This window comes from Petaurus breviceps, unplaced genomic scaffold (assembly GCF_028583685.1).
Source record: "Petaurus breviceps papuanus isolate PSGF00001 unplaced genomic scaffold, PetGlider_PUasm1.0 173, whole genome shotgun sequence".
Taxonomy (NCBI): domain Eukaryota; kingdom Metazoa; phylum Chordata; class Mammalia; order Diprotodontia; family Petauridae; genus Petaurus; species Petaurus breviceps.
In genome coordinates, this window is record NW_027185759.1 from 38,076,887 (window position 1) to 38,093,818 (window position 16,932).

At 40.5% G+C, this 16,932-nt stretch overlaps 1 protein-coding gene across 4 annotated transcripts in view; it reads right to left on the reverse strand.

The window, feature by feature from the left end:
- TBL1XR1 (TBL1X/Y related 1) overlaps positions 1-16,932 on the reverse strand; it is a 157,681-nt gene that overhangs the window by 82,485 nt on the left and 58,264 nt on the right. For all 4 annotated transcript variants that reach the window (XM_069083612.1, XM_069083613.1, XM_069083615.1 and 1 more), the window contains exon 2: positions 12,096-12,161. The gene's annotated coding sequence lies outside the window, so the exon portion shown is untranslated. The remainder of the gene's footprint in view (positions 1-12,095; positions 12,162-16,932) is intronic.

A 16,932-nucleotide genomic window follows, 5' to 3' on the forward strand; every position in this document is an offset into this window, starting at 1 on the left:
TTACATAGATAGAAGGCACAGGACCAATTTAATAGGAAGGGATGTTACTTAAAAGGTGAAATTAAGAGGTGAGAGAGGAATATAATGAGAGGAGATGGGGAGAGACAGAATGGGGTGAACTATCTCATATAGAAGAGGCAAGGGAAAATGGTGACAATGGAGGGGAAGAATAGGAAGGCAAAAGGGAATGGGTCAACTTTATTCTCATTGAATTTGGTTCATGGAGGGAATGAAATACACACTAAATAGGGTATCTCACCCCACAAGAGAGTAGGGGGGAAGGGGATGAGAGGGGGGATGATGGAAGGGAGGGCAGGCTGGGAAGGGGGAGGGAAGCTGGAAGCACTATTTTGAAAAGGGACAGGATCAAAGTAGAGCACAGAACAAGTGGGAGACGGGATAGGAGGGAGGGAAATATAGTCAGTCTTTTACAACATATCGACTATGTTAATGTTTTGCATTAGCTACACATGTACAACCTATGCTTAACTGCTTATATTCCCAGTAAGGATGACAAGGGAGGAAGTGAATGAATCTGGAATTCAAAGTTTTAAAATCAAATGTTTAAAAAAAAGTTACATATATATTTATACACACACAGACACACACTATTATTAATACTATTTTGCATGTAATTGGGAAATAAGATATACAGGCACTGGGGCATAGAGATCCACCATGCCCTACTGGAAAAGTCAAAGGGGGTATGGGAGAAGATATGGGAGAGAGCAGATTGGAGGAGGGGATATCCTGTGGGACTGCTATGTTGGCACGGTGGGTAGGGAAAAACGGGGAGAAAATTTGTAACTCAAAATCTGGCAGAAATGATGTAAATCAGAAGTTAATAAAGCATTTGAAAAAAAAATGATTAAAAAATTAAAAATCTGTCAGCATGGGTAAGACATGACATCTCAGTACTTCCCACCTAAAATGACTTTCACTTACCCAGATGTAGTTTCCACACCTTGAATTCTCTGATAAACTCACAGGTCTGGAGAAAAGGAAGGTGAAATGGATGCTTGGAGAAGGTGGGCCACTATCCCTTTCCCAGATCACTGCTACCTATCCCAAAGAAAGGCAGGGGAGCTTTGGTGAAGGGGGGTGGTGAAGAGAAAAGAAAACATGATATACACACACAGTGCTACTTTAATGACCACAGTGTGGGTACTTTTCGCCTAATTTTCTTATCTTCATTTTAGAAAACGACAGAAAACAGGAGTTGCAGCCAACTTCAAAGGCTTAAGGCCCAGCCTTCTTTCAGATGAGCTATTTGCACAGATATCCTAGTCAAATTTAGATCAATACAGAGCATTGGACAGAATGAGCCTCAAAGCTAGCAAAACTTGGGTTCAAGTCCCTCCCAGTCACTTTAACCTTCCTTTCAGTGGGTCAGTGGTCTGTACCAGGAACTGCCCTATAAGCTAAGGATAGCAAGAATGGGGAGGGGGAGAGAACGGAGGGTGCTCTCAATATTTAGTCCAAACCAGATTAAAATGTAATTAGGAAACATTTAACAAAAATACAATAGAACGTAGATAACATTACATTTTAAAGCTGCATCAACATGTAGAGCTCGGGATTGTTCTGTGCTCCTCCCCCTTTTCTACTTGAGGGTGACACCACTGTTGGCAGGCAACTCTCCCAGGGTCCACAAGCTGGTCCTGGCCAGGGAGCTCTAGCCCCCGTCCCCAGAAGAGGTCACTGCCCACCATCTGCTGCCCCAAGCCCACTGCTTGCTTCATGTGAAGCTCAGAGGCTGTGTCTTCTCTAAGATGTTGTCAACTGGACAACCTTAAATATAACAAATACACAAATGATAATAGCAAAGTACAGGCCTAAGTCCTACCCTCGAGAAGCTCAGTTTTCTACACCAGATTTCCACGTGGCATAAGGAAATAGGGAGGCCCTGAGTGTGGTATAGCAAACAGAACATGGTGGCCCCAGTGGGAGATGCTAGCTCTGTGGCTTCCTTACTACCGATGTCCCATGACCTGCTGCAAAGCACCTAAACCCTCTGGGCTTCGATTTCTTCATCTTGAACTAGATGGCCTCAAAAGTGCCTTCCAGCTCTAAAAATAAGTTACAAAATTCAGTCAGGTTTTGTGGTCTACTTCCTTAAAAAGATAGTTCACCAAATTTCATATTTTAAAAAACATATATAAGAGGGGAGAAGAAAAATGAAAATTTCCTAAAGAGGTATATTGCTTGTGGCCTCTCAGACCCAAAAGGAAATTCATCTAAATAAAAACAGAAATAATAGCATGTGATACTCTTCATTAGTGGAATCAAACTTTACTACATTTCCTACAAATTTCACATAAATGTTTGATGCCAAGTTGTTTTCCTAATTTTAAGTAACTGACCTTTTCAATCACACTGACAATCCATACAAGGAGAGTGTGTGATGGAATCAGTCTGAGAACTGGAAGGGACCTCAGAAGCCAGCCACTTCCACCTCCCTCAGTTCTTGGAGATAAGAAAACTGAGGCTTATGATACAAAGTACTTCCATCTCTTGCTGTAGGACTAGTCATCCAATCAGCATTACATTGATTTCTGAAAAAGGTTTGTCATCTATTCCAGGCAGACCCTACAGCCCCCCTCTGCCTGGGCCTCTCCAGGTCTAAACTTCCTTCCCTGGCCAATTGCTCCCTCTCTGTGTATCTTCTATGCCTATGAAAACATCATCAATTGCTCTTTTTCTATATGTCAGGTCTTGTGCTATGCACTAAGAATGCAAATAAAATGCAGAAAGAGGCCCTCAAGGACCTCACATTCTAATGGGGGGAATCCATGTATATTATGAACATGTATCCATAAGGCTCTACTGAGTAAAGAGAAGGGAGAAAGGAGGCAGAACCTTGGTGGTAAAGACACTAGCAGGTGGGGAGACAAGGAAAGGTCTTAGAAGGCAGAATTTGAGCTGAGCTCTGAAAGAATCCAGGCATTCTAAAAGTCAGGGGTGAAAAGGGAGAGCATGCCAGGCATGAAGAACAGTCAGAGCAAAGGTGTAGAGGTGGAGGTGAGCAACAGCCTAGTGCATCAAGACATTTGCCTGTCTAGTATGTGGAGAAAAGTGATGTGGGCGAAGATAAGCAGAGCCCCGGAGCCAAGTAAAAGGTTTTCAGTGCCAAAAGATGTAACCAGGATAAGAGATTTAAATGGCAAAAAGATCCTAGAGGTAACAGGAAGGCATGAAGTTGTAACAGTCGGACTTACACTTTAGGAAAATCACTTTGGCAGCTGGGTGGAGAACAGAGTGGAGTGGGGTGAGACTGACAGCAAGGGAGTCCATTTAAGAGGCTACTGTAAGAGTCCAGGCAAGAAGTGGAGATGGCCTGAATTATCAAGGCGGCTGTGGGTAGAGAGAAGGGAGGTGGATTTGGGAACTGACTAGCAATGAGTGAGGAGAGACTCCACTAAGGAGAGCAGGATGACACCTTGCGCCTTGGACAGGAACTAACAGGAAAGTTTAGAAAACCAGAAAAGAGGATGAGTTGTGTTTTGGACATGCTGTGCGTGAGACACCAGGAGACGTTAAATTCAAGATATGATGTCATTCTGAGCTACTGCACACAAGAGTGACTAGATGATAGCTCCGGGAATCATCTGCATAAAGAAAAACCATTAAACCCAAGCGAGGTGGTGAGATCAGAGTCCCAGAAAGAGATATGGACCTAGGACAGAGCCATGGGGGACTGTCACAGCAGGAATAGAGGGTATCACTGAGATTAGGGGACTGGGAGGACAGAGACGGTGTCACTTATTTAATTTGCACACCTAGAACTTAACACAATGCCTGTCACATAGTAAATACTTAATGTTTTTTCTTTCCTTAATTTGTTTGTTTTACTGAGGCTATCATTTTACTAATTCACAATGGCCTTGAAGTAACAGATTTAATATATATTTGGGGGGGGGAGGGAGATAGAGGCAAACACTTGACTGTGCCCATATGGGAAATTCCTGGTGTGGATATTCCCTCTACTGACACAGAAACAAAACTCACCAATTGATCATTTTATCGACTTGCCTTAGACAGACAGTCATTTGCCCACGAGAGCCACAAACAAACTGAACAGACACTTGCAAGTTTCTAAGTGGCACTGCTCTGTCTCCATCACAGATACCTTACAAAGCACATTGAAGTATCTGGTCCACAGTAGGTACTTTAACAAATACTTATTAATTGATAAGGATTGTAGATCTGAATTCAATCTCAAACACTAATTATTACCTATGTGAAAAGTACTCGGCTAAGTGCTAGGGATATGCACATCCTTGAAGCACTTCCATGCTATGTGAAAAGTGCATGTAGAAGATACAGAGAAGCCTCCAGCCAAGGCTTCGGTCATAACTCACTTCACTCACTCGATTTAACCAGCTGCTATATGGTCCCACTGGACCCTGTCTCATAGGGGAATGAAGTGAAAATATAAAAAGGCAGGCTAGAATCAGTTTTAAAGGAATTAGCCTTCTTAAGAGAAATATTAACAGGATCCTTTTAAAACAGACTGCACAAAATCTTGTCTATCCTTGCTAGGTATGCCCTAGTATAAATATCATGTCCCATCTTAACATTGTAGCAACTGTATTCTAAACCCATCTTAAAGTTGGGCAGGCTACTACAAATTGGAACAGCTGGCAGTTTTTTGAAACTTACTTCCAAGGCTGTTCTATTGAGATGATAATTTCTTTCTACACATCCTAAGGGGAAAAAAAGGACAATTACAGATTTAGCATCCAGGATGCTTTCACATGTTTCAGTTCCTGGCAACAACTTCTTCCTATAGATGTAATAGAGAAAAAGCTTGAAAATTGGCTGTAATCCCGGGTTTGTTCCCAATTATAGCTGTCTAGTACTCTGCATTACTAATCTAATTAGCTACTAATCTTTATGGAAACTGATGGGTTCCCCAAGTCATAAACCTGAAGATGATCCACAATTTTTATTGCAATGCTCTTCAGTCCTATTAGAAAAGGATACAAAGCAAGGACCACTGTCCTAAAATTAACCAGTAGTAGAGAAAGCTAATATTTTTCTCAGGCTCATATCTTTGACTAATCTTTCAAATAAGACATATGGATTAGAAAATGGATAAACTTCCAAGTTCAGAATAATCACTTGTTCTTGGGTTCTTCAAAGGGTTTTCATCATCCACTCCCTCTGGAAATCCTCCACACCTAGATAGCAGCCTTCCTGAAAAAATGATCACTTAACACCAGGTGAGACAATGCACCTTGCCTAGCCAAGTTGGGCTGCAGCTGGCATCACCAACAAGTCCAAGATTGTGACCCCAGTTGTGACTGTGACACCAGGGGTTTGTCCTCCACTGGCATAGCCTCAAATAACCAAGGGTCATTCCCACACCACTGATGATACCCTGAAACAGGACTGAATGACTGATGTCCTAAGTCATGTGGTTGACTCCCACTAATCAAAAAACACAATGTCCTTTGTAGTAAATAATTCCGTTTCACCTACTTTTTATTCTAAATAGAGGATAGGTTCTAATAGACATCTGTGGAGAGTCCCATGGGAGTTTCATTCACAGGAGCATATCATTTAAAGAATATCAGCTTTGGAAGAATATAATTTAAGAATATCAGCTTTGGAAGAATGGGTTCCCATCTGTGTCCTGTAACCCTAATCTAAGAAAACAGCACATTCACTAAACATCATTTTGATAATGTATATTTCTTGAAGTTTTAGAACTCTTTATGTTTTCAAACAATACCCTTCATATGGTTAATATTAATGTATACATAAGCTCAATTTTTTCCCTTGTTCCAGTAAAATCTTATTTTTCTGGTGGACAGTAACAAATTTCCTATAGCTCCTTCTAAGTAGGTGCTCTCCCATTTTACAGACTAAGTAATAGTAAGTAATATGTTCTAATCTGAAAGAGAATAGTATGGTTCCCATTCCCCCATACTTCATATGCCTTGATACCAACTCTCTCCTAACAGGCCCATTTCTACCACTGACGAAAACCACACTATAGATAACCATCAGTTTGGATAGGCCATTTTCATTCATCAATTTAATGATTAGATTCATGGGTTAACTTGCATCTCTTCAAACAAAAAACTACCACACAGACAAAAATGACATGCCTCTTACTCTAACATTTCATCCCCAAGAAAGAAGAAGAAAGGACTTCTCTTGTACCTTCCCAGGGACTATATTCCCCATTTTTTACCCATAAGTACCCCTTAAGTGTTGTCATTTTATATAAGCATCTAAACAAAACTACAGGGAGGGTTCTGTATCAGACTGAAGTTCTACTGGTGCAACATAACTGGAATAGGAGGCTAGCATAGAATTTCGTTAACTTAAAACACAGTGTCAGGCTTTACAACAACTAAATAAACACACTCATTTTCCTTAGGTCATCTATTTAAACAAGGTCTTTTAATTTAGGCTTTATTAATAAGAATTTATGGTAACTGGATATGATCAAGTTTGAGGCTCATCTCTACCAAGTAAATACTCTAAATAAAAAGATAACAATCATTGGGTGACTGCTGGGAACAAAGGCAGGCTTCTTTGGAGTGCTATAAAAACACAGTTTACATGCAACTGACAAGTTTAGGACAAATTATTATCACTCTCTAAGGAGATCCCAAAAGGATCTCTATTATACCTCACTTTCTCAGTCTAGTTTGAGTTGCCATATGTATAAGGAAACAAACTCAACTGTCTTTAAATTAGGCTTTAATTCAGGTTATTACCTTATGATATCCATTCTCCCTCATTAAACTCATTTGTGAAAATTTTCTAATTGTAGGTAATGGCCAAGTAACACTGCCATCTTTTCTAATACATCTCAAGTCAAAAAAATTAGGTTTATGCTATTAAAGGAGAGTATGTTTTGTGTACGAAGACGAATAAGTACAGCTGAAGTGCCAATAGTCTTGTGTTTGTCCCTTTTCCAAATGATTTTAGAAATCGAGTCTAACCTACATTATTTCATCAGAGGGAGGCAGAGAAGAAAATAAGGGGTTCAAACAAGATGAATTTTCAGGTCTTTTCCAGCTCTAGATCTTATGATGAATATGCACTGATAAATAAGGATGAGGAGGATGGCTGAAGGCCCCAAGATCAAGGCTTAACGAAGAAAGATATTTATTGCAGAAAAGGTTTAAGAAAGACACCAATGGGTTTCAGGGCACAAAAGAGAATCCTATAACAGGAATTACATTTGGTCTAAGAGGGCAGGACCAGGAGGGAGCACTGGCTTTGGGAAGAATAGACAGTTGAACTCTGATGGTATCCTCTGGTCTTCTCATGTAAACCTGAATGCTTCCAGGTCTACAGGGCCACTCCCTTCAGTCACTCCTCCCCTAGGTCTCTCTTCCCTCTCTCGGGAGCTGCACTCGATGTCCCATAGGCATCTCAAAAGCAGCAAGTCCAAAAATGAATGTTATCTTCGCCCCCCACCCCAACATCAACCCCCTCTATTCAGAATTTCCCTTTCTCTGTCAAAGGCACCATAAACATTCTAATTATGCAGGTTTGTAACTACTTTATCCAACACTTATCCAAAGTTGCCAAATATCATCAATTCTATCTTCTACAAAATTCCTCACACTCTCATCCACTAGGCCAGGTTCAGGTTTTCATTTTGGTCAGTTATTGAGTTGGAAGGGACCCCACAGAAGTTAACCTAAGCCAAACCTGTTTGAGAATTCTATCTTTGATATACCCAACACGCAGGCCATGTCAGAGGTATTAAAAAGGGAAGAAGCAAGCTTTCCCAAATAATAGTCCACAAGGATTACATTCTTTTTTTTTTTTTGCTTTTTGAAGGGGGTAAAGTAGAGCAATTGGGGTTAAGTAACATGCCCAAAGTAACACGGCTAGTGAGTGTTAAGCGTCTGAGGCCGGATTTGAGCCCAGGTCCTCCTGACTCCAGCGCAGGTGCTCTGTTCACTGTGCCCCCTAGGTGCCCCTAAAGATGATATTCTTACAGTTACACAATTTAAGTAAAGTATAGGAAATTTAAGATCCCACTGTGGCTTGTTTGTTGACTTAAAAAAAAAAAAAGATATCAGACATCAAAACACTGTGTCCTCCAACCAGGTATCCCTAGTGCACATATTAACATTAACATATCAGATTCCCTGAAATGTAGCAGAGGACTTTGTAAAGTCAGGCATAATGCTGGCAAAAAGTGTTCACTGCCATCATGCCCAATATTCAGCACACACCTGAAATGGGAAGCCCCCAGAGGCTGTGGTACTGAATGCCACTAAATCCTGAAACATTAGAGGTTCCAAAATGAAACCCAGAATCACCCTCAAAGAGCATGCCTTAACTCTTCACAGATGACAACTGGCTTCCTGATAGGACAGCCTGCTCAAAAGCTCCAGTGGTTTTTCTGAGTATTTATCCAATCTCCTCTAGGACATCAGAGAAACCAAGAAACAAATTCCAGCTCTGGCGAATACTCACTCAGCTTCTCCTATGGAGCCTGTCAGTTTGTCCATACATTTTTAATGAGAAATATGACACTAATCTTTTGTTTGATATCAAACCACTTTTTCAATTTGCCAAAATGTCATTTTGGTGCATCTCCCACACATTTAAAAACCTCTCTTTCATCCACGTGTATTGAGTTAGTTTTTCTTACTGTCCAAAGTAATTAATATAACTGACAATAAAAACAACAGGGATCTCACTTGACAAGTCCCTGAAAATTGAGATAAAATGAATTTAACAAAATAATGATACAATTTAACAGATGATTCCAGAGTCCTAGGTTCAATGCCCAAAAAAGATACTTATTTACTAGGTCTCTAATTGTGGGCAAGTCAATTAATTTCTTGGAGCCTCAGTATCCCTGTAGATAAATCCTGGCTACATCAAAGGTTGGAGGTGGGGGAGGAATTAGGAAAGGAAGTCACTTTGCCAATCAGTGAAAGTACTATATGAATACAGGCTACTATTAGTGATGCAGCAAAACTACATAGAAGTAGGAAGGACATTGTAACATAGGAGAGGAATTTTAGCTTTTTTAAAGTGCTTAAAAGAAACTTTCTTCCCTACAGGTCATAAAATGATAATATAATAGAGAAAGGGTTTAGATTTCAATGGACCAAGGCCAACAATAGAAAACCTGGAACAGAAATTAATAGTCAAGAGAAAAAAACTTTAAACTGAAAAAGTAATGAAACTGAGGCTAAACAGAACTGGAAATGTCACTGATTTTCATATGTGAAATGTCACTTTGCCTTATCACAGAGATGCTTTCTTGAGAATCCCAAATGTTCCCTACACTAGTTATCGGATTTTTAATGATCCAATAAAGTTTTTAATCTTACTAATGAAAAAAACTGCACAGGAACTGCAACTCTATGCCTAATGGAAGAAAGGGTTGTTCTTTTGACCATCACTAACAGGTCTGTTCACCTCACAAATGTTTCAACAGATTATTCTTTTAAAAAAAGTAATAGTAATAACCAAAACACCTGTCTTTTTGAATGAACGCAAATTATGCCATGGGACAACAGAAAACCCGCCATTCCCAACCCCCCCCCCAAAAAAAAAAAAGAACAATGAATTTGGAGTCAGAGATTCTGAATTCTAATTCCTGCTAGACCTCCTCTGACCTCTGAGAGACTCAATGACCTACAGCCTTGGGTACTGGTACAATATTGGTTTTACTTTTATGATTTTAGGATGAACCTGAAGGGCAACTGGGGTTTAATGACAAAGAAATGCGTCAGAGTCCTGAAGGCCTGGGATCAAATTCCACCTTTGATACATAAGGGGTCTGGGAAAGTCACAAGAGAAGAAGCTAGAGCATAGGGTGATCTGCATGGATAGAGTTCCCTATAACCAGAAAATCACATGTCCATGTGTTCCCCTAATCGTTCCCCTAACCATCTCTGAAAAGAAAGATACTATTAAATGCTCGGTGGAGGGGAGTAGGAATGATCTCTCTACAGTACAGAAGAGAGTAAAATGAGTGAAAAAGTGAAAAGACTTTTCAGAGTGAAAAGTCATGAAGTTGATTGTGGTGCTTAATTCTATTCAATGAAAAATTCATTTCACTTTTCAATAAATACATAAAACAGTGATAGACCACCATTTCAACCAAGTAGGAACAAGACAGAAATAAGCAAATGACATTTCAACTCAGACATAACTGCTCTCCTGTCCTTTGACCTGATGATAAAAACTGCTTTTCTTCTGGAACCATTTTCCTTTAGCTAACAAACACCCAAGCATTGTTGTTTGTTGTTTTCCAGAGGGCTCTGTCATTAGTAGAGGACTGACAGCTGTTTACAAACTTTATTACTTTTTACTTAAAAACCAGCAGCATTAGCAGCAGCAGCCTAGTCACATCACACTGTGCCAGCTGTCAATCTAACCCCTCCTCCTAGATCCTAAATCTGATCTTGACTTTTAACTCCAGGATGGAAGAAGAACACATTAGAATACAACTGCCCACTGTGTGGGGGTCTGGGTGGATTGATTCATGTAAAAGAGGGAGAGGGAAGGATTTGGGGTTTGTCTTAAAAAAGGGAGGCAGTCTATATTTTCCCAAAAGCTCACTTTCTTGGGTGAAATGCATGACCCCCTGAAGTTTCCTTGGGATTCTCATCTGTCATTATATGCCCCTCTGCTTCCTGGAAAAGTAGCCCACCAGTTTAAGAAGTTTTGGATTGAATGTTTAAATGTGTTAACATGGAATCCCCCTAGAAAGGTTACTTCTTGACTAAAACATGAATTTAAGAATTTCAGCTAATACACTGTATTTTTCATAAATTATTTAGCTTCCATTCATTTTCCCAGTAAACTGTATTTTATCATAGAAAAAATGATGTATAATTTAAGATGTTGACAAGCCCCAAAAGTATCTACAACAAATAGCATAAAGTCCTCTCTGAAGTGAGCTTGGTTGGTTCTTCTAGACAGATAAGCCATCAAATACCAGATTCAAACATGAAGCCTTGTTCACTTTGCCAAAGTAAAGAGCAGAAATTTATTAATGGTGTGTATGTGTGAAGCAGGTTTTTAAAAGCCCTGCAAAATGCAACCTACTGTTGAAAATACTTTTTATATAAATAGGATCAGTTTGCTCAATGTAGTAAAGCTTACCATTCTGCTGCCTGGTGGCAACCACAACATAAGAGAAAATTAGTGTTGGCTGGGATTTATTAGGATGGTACAGTTTGATGACAAGGAATAAATATTAATTCAACTTTATCAGTAACGAATTGCGACATAAATAAAACAGACCAACCAAGACAAAAGGGTGCAGTCTAGTTGTACCCCCTCATTTCATTTTTGTCTTGAGGATCAAGCAGTTTTGCCTGATTAGGTCACCTCAGGAGATAGTGGAACAACCTGTACAGGAAATCTGGGTCCATTCTATTCTCTTCTCTGCCACCTTCTTCAAATACAGTTAACATGGGCAGCTCTTCCTTTCAATCAAATATTCAATAAAGCTTTATTCCCCACAAAAGATCATCTTGTACATGGCAGAAACTGTGCCCCATGCACCCAGAAAAGGCTTCATTCCTGCTTGTTGAGCTGATCTAAATCAAAAGAAAGGCTTCCCTTTTTAAATTACTCAAAGCTGAGCCTTGCAAGTCATTCACCACATCCACAAATCAGAGATGGGATGGAAAAGGAAAGAGCTTTACTAAAATGGCACTATTTCACTCCCCCATATACTACTCAAAAGGCAATCAGTGTAGTGTGTGACAAGAGATGATCTTGAATGTTATTTGGGGATACATAACAGGTAAAAATTAGTTTAAAGTAATTTTGGATAGAAAGAAATAAAATTACACAGGAGCTACTGTAAATCAACACAATTTTTAAAATCTGACCAGAAAGTTCCATTTGTAAGTTTAAAGTGATAAATCCAACTTTCTGAACATAAATATGATCACCATTAAATACCAGGTTTTTTTACCTTCTTCAAATTGCAATGAAGTTCTAAAAGTTCCACTTTTAAAAATCTGGCAAAAATTTAAAATCTATAGTTAGTTTCTGCTTTGCTATATTTACTTAAATATGTAAGTAACTTTAATTACAAATCATCATACTCTGATTCCAATAGAAAGATATTTTCTTACCATTGGCAGTACATTGATGTGGGGAAGCTCAACTTATTTGGTACTTCCAATCACCTGGAGTTGATACTAAAGGAAAAAGAAAATAAGGTGGTGAATTTGTCTTAACAAAAGGAAATTTAAGAAATATATGAACAAGCAGATAAAACAGCATCCCATTTGTCTGGTAGTCAGATATTTTAAAAAATGAAACAATCTTAGAGATAAAAGGGAACCTCAGAGACTCAGATGGACTAAAACCAACCCATCCTGAAAAAGAATGCCCTCTTCAGCAGAGGAAAGAGTTGGGGAATAAGACATCTGGGGGAAACCCACTATTTACAAAGGTAGCCCATTCCACATTTGGACAACTAATTATCACAAGGTTGTTTCATAGAGGCGCTAAACTTAGCCTGCAGAAGAGATTAAAATGTAATCGGGAACTGCTTAACAAAACAAATAAAAATACATCACAACATAAATAATGCTAATTTGTGGTTTTCTAAGTCAATGTGCCACTGGGACTGCAAGGTGCCACAGTTGATAGAGCTGGGCCTGGAGTCAGGAAGATGTGGATTCCAAAAAGCCTGAGATACTTACTGTGTGACCCTGGACAAGTTACTTAACCCTGTTTGCCTCAGTGTCCTCATTTGTAAAATGAGCTAGAGAAGGAAATGGCAACCCAGTCTAGTATCTTTGCCAAGAAAACCCCAAATGGGGTCACAAAGAGCCAATCAGCATGCTGCCAGCAGGGCTTCATTTCTATCTGAATCTGACATCACTGCCTTAGATCAATCCTGAATCTAACAATCTTCAACTCCCTACATCCTGCTACTCTTCCATCAGTGAGGGCAAACAGAACAAGGATAACATTACAGCCCCTCAAATACTTGAAGAGACTGATGCTGTTCCCCTCAAGTCTTCTCTTCTCCTGACTAAAGAGCCTCAGTTCCTGCAATGGATCCCCACACAGCTCGATTCTGAGACCTCTAAGGTAACATTTGTAGCACACACTTAGCACTTAATAAATGCTTGTTTTGTTCCCTTCCCTTTCCTCCTCCCCTTTCCTTTCTTACCCTCCAGCTTAACAATGTCCTTCATTACATGTGATCTGAACAGATTATTTACAGAGGTGGGGAACCTGCAGCCTCAAGGCCACATGTGGACTTCTAAGGTCCTCTCTCTGGTGTAGCCTCCTTTTGACTGAGTCCAAGTTTTACAGAATAGATCCTTTCATTATAAGGGGATTTGTTCTGTGAAGTCTGGATTCAGTCAGAGGGCTGAACTTGAGGGCCACATGTGGCCTCAAGGCTGCAGGTTTCCCTACCCCTTGACTATCACCTCCCTGTTAACATAGTCTAAGATCACATTGCCCTTTCAGGGCTATGATATTACACTTCTGACTTATCTGCTTCCAGTACCCTGAAACCTCTCAGATCTTTTTTCCCCTGGTAAACTACTATCTAGCAATATATTATCAACCTGGTACTTGGGAAGTATATTTTAAAAAAAGAATACAAGACTTTAGGTCTAGTACCAAAAATGTCAAATTCCTATATTCATGCCAATTATTTAGATTTTCAAGATCTTTCTGAGACCTGAGCCAGTTTTCCAGGCCTCCATACCAGCTGTATCATCTTAACATTCAATAAGAGTATGTTGTATGACTTAAAGTCATATAAACAAATGTTCCACAGCACAAGGCCTAAGCATGGCTCTCTGGCACTCCAATATTCTCAATAGACCTAGACCCAGAAACAAGAGGAAAGGCCAAGGGACCAAAATTGAGCACAGACTAAAGAAAAGTGTCATTGCATGTCCCAGAAAGGAGGGTCGCACTGGTTGGTGGTGGCTGTGAAAGCTGGGTAGAAATGGAGCCAAGGCTGAAAAGTGCAGGAAAGCTGTAGTAAAGAGGAAAGAAGGGAAAAGGGCCGTGGGGTGATAGCAAGCAGAACCAACACCGACAGTAACCAGAGTAGGTAAGAAAACAAACACTGACTAGAGGACTGCTGGCTTCCATAAAGTCCCTGCAAATACACGTGTCTTATGCACTACATGTTCAAACTAAGGCATGAAAGGGTTCCCATTGGTTATCTGAAAATCAAACGCCTGGTTCGGAGCTTCTACAGATAATACCTAAGCTGCTTGTGAGCTGGCCTTTCAGGGACTCAGAGAAAAGGGAAGACTTGAACAGGCCACCATAATCCAAATGTTAGGCGGTACTACTCTACAGTTAATCCACTTCACCTGCCCAGGCAGGGTTTCTCCATAGTGAAGCCTAGACCTGTGAATTTTTAAGTAATCTAGGCTAGACTGGCTCCCAATCTATCTGCGGACAAATGAAGATCCAGAGATAAAGAATGAGTCTAAATTGGGCCTGATGAATTAGTAAAAGTCAGATCATACTATTCAAAGGCTTTAGCTCTAGGACACTAAGATAAATAAGAAAGCCTATTCGGGAGTGTTCTATTATGCACATACAAATTAAATCACAACTGCACTGACACCAGAAAGGAGCAGAGCAGGGTTCTGGCTTCCCCCGTCAACCTCCTCACAGACAGTTCAGTTATACAGTCCTACATAAATTAGGGCAAAGCCTAGAGTACAAATTTGCAACATATTAAACAAACACAAAATATGAACACTTAAATCTATGCACCCGATATAAGAAGAATGTGGTCCTCAAACCAAAGGAATTTCTGTTAAGGATTTTTTTTAACAAGTTTTAGTTTCAAGTATTCAGTTCAAAGTTTGCTGTTGCTGAGCAAGGATGCTACAACAATGGGTCCCTGCAAAAGAGGTGATCTCTGGGAGAGATAGCCTTCTGCCCTTCCAACTACCAGAGCTAAAGAACCAGGCCCCTCCCAGCTCCAGGAGGAAAGATAAACAAGGCAGAGTCAATAGGGAAAGAAAGCCCAAGCACCAGGCTCTCCAGACAGAGCAGCTAGATCCTCTCCTGGAGAAAAAAACCGAGGCTAGGAATCTTGCCATATATGATGGGAAGTAACAGAGGCAGGCCTGGTATGCACAACACACACCTCACCACTTCGGAAACAGAGTCAGCTCTTAGACCAGGGGTGGCCTAAGATTCACTCATCACCCTACCACATCACGGGTGAGGGATGGATGGGATGGAGTAACAAGTCAAAGTCAAACTGGGAGGCAGAGATACCGCTGTGGCCAAGTCATGAGAAGATCAGAATGAAAATAGGAAACACAAGAGAAGACTAGCAATAAGCCGGTAACAGAAAAGGCAGACAGTAGGTGCCTCTAAATTCACATGTGACAAAAAAACAAGCTTCTTTACGCTATCAATTAACTACCGTTTTTTTCAAAGAGAGTCAGCCTGGTGCCGTACAATGGAGCTGGTATCAGAAAACCTGGACTCCAATAGGCCTTCACCACTAACTTTGGGCAAGTTCCTCCACTCCTGAGGCCCAGTCTTTTCGTAGAAATGAAGCCACTAAAGGAAGGAAGGACACTTCAGGAACCCCACAGTTTGCTCAGGAGTTGGCATTCTCTTAAGGAAAGATTCCACACTCCACCCAGAACCAGGAGAAGGAGAAATGCCAGGGAAGAGCTATGGATTGAGCCTCCTGCTTCCCTGGGTTCCTTCAGATTCCAGCCCCATCTTCCAACAACAGCTGCAGTGTCTTCCCTCTGTGATCATCTCCAATCTGTCTCCACATGCATCTTGTTTGCACAAAGCTACACACATTGTCTCCTCCACAGATTGGGACGAGCTTCCAGAAAGCAGGGATTGCCTTGTTGACCTTTATCGTAACCATATTGCTTGGCACATAGTAGGTGCTTAAAAAATGCCTGTGGATCCCAGCACATATGTAAATGGAAGCTGCTAATAAAGAATCCCCAGATTTCAGAGCTGGAAGGAATATCAGCAGCTACCAGTATCACCCAACTAGTGCTAAGAAGTCCAGGGCCCATGCAGATTAGGGGCTCCCCCACCTCCAACAGCAGCCAGAGAGCAACTCAACCAGCTTCAGGTTAATGGGCAGAGAAAAATCAAGAAAAAAAGAGGGTCACTTTCCCCACAGGCTAATAATGAGCCAATCCCATTGCTTTCTCTTCAAGCACTACTGCTGCTAATCAAATGCTGAGGAACCAGAAAGACCCCAGTACCTCCAAGCCCAGGTCGATATGGTTCTCAGAGTGTTTATTAGTGAAGATAAAATGATTCATATTATAAGAGACCTGCCCACAGGCCAGCTGCGAGTAACATTCTTTTAAGACAACAGCGTTGGCCATACCTCAAGCTTCTGACGTGTCTATTGCAAGAACACTGTTTAACAAAGCACGGAGAAAAAGCGGGAGAAAAAGGGAGAGTTCATTTTTTTATAGTTCTTATTTATAAAGTAGATGCTGTCTCATTGTGACAACTATGAGTGACAGAATATAATTCTGAGTGTCTGTCTGGTGTTGTATTCTAAGCCTGGTTGGAAAAAATTCCACTGGGATTTTTTTTGAATGTTATCTGACTTCTGTTGATGCTCAAGGAACCCCTCTGACCCCTAACTGATCAACTGAGCAAGTTCTGCCCATCAGAGAAGAGAGGAAGAAAGGAGCAGAAGGAAAGAGAAGGAAGAAGCAAGAGAAAAGAGAAGGAAGAAGCTGGAAATGCTCTCCCACCCCATCCCCACCATAGTTTATAAGCTTTTAAAGCCCAAGTTTGGCCATCCCAAAGTCTATCCTATTTATAATACTGTTCCTATAAAATAGGAACAGTATGGCCAGTGTTATTATTCCACCTAAACTCATGCTTTCAAGGAACCAGTTACTCATGTAAGAAAAGGGAAGCCTGCCTGTACACTAAGTACAAAAGGGGAAATCTGAACCATATTAT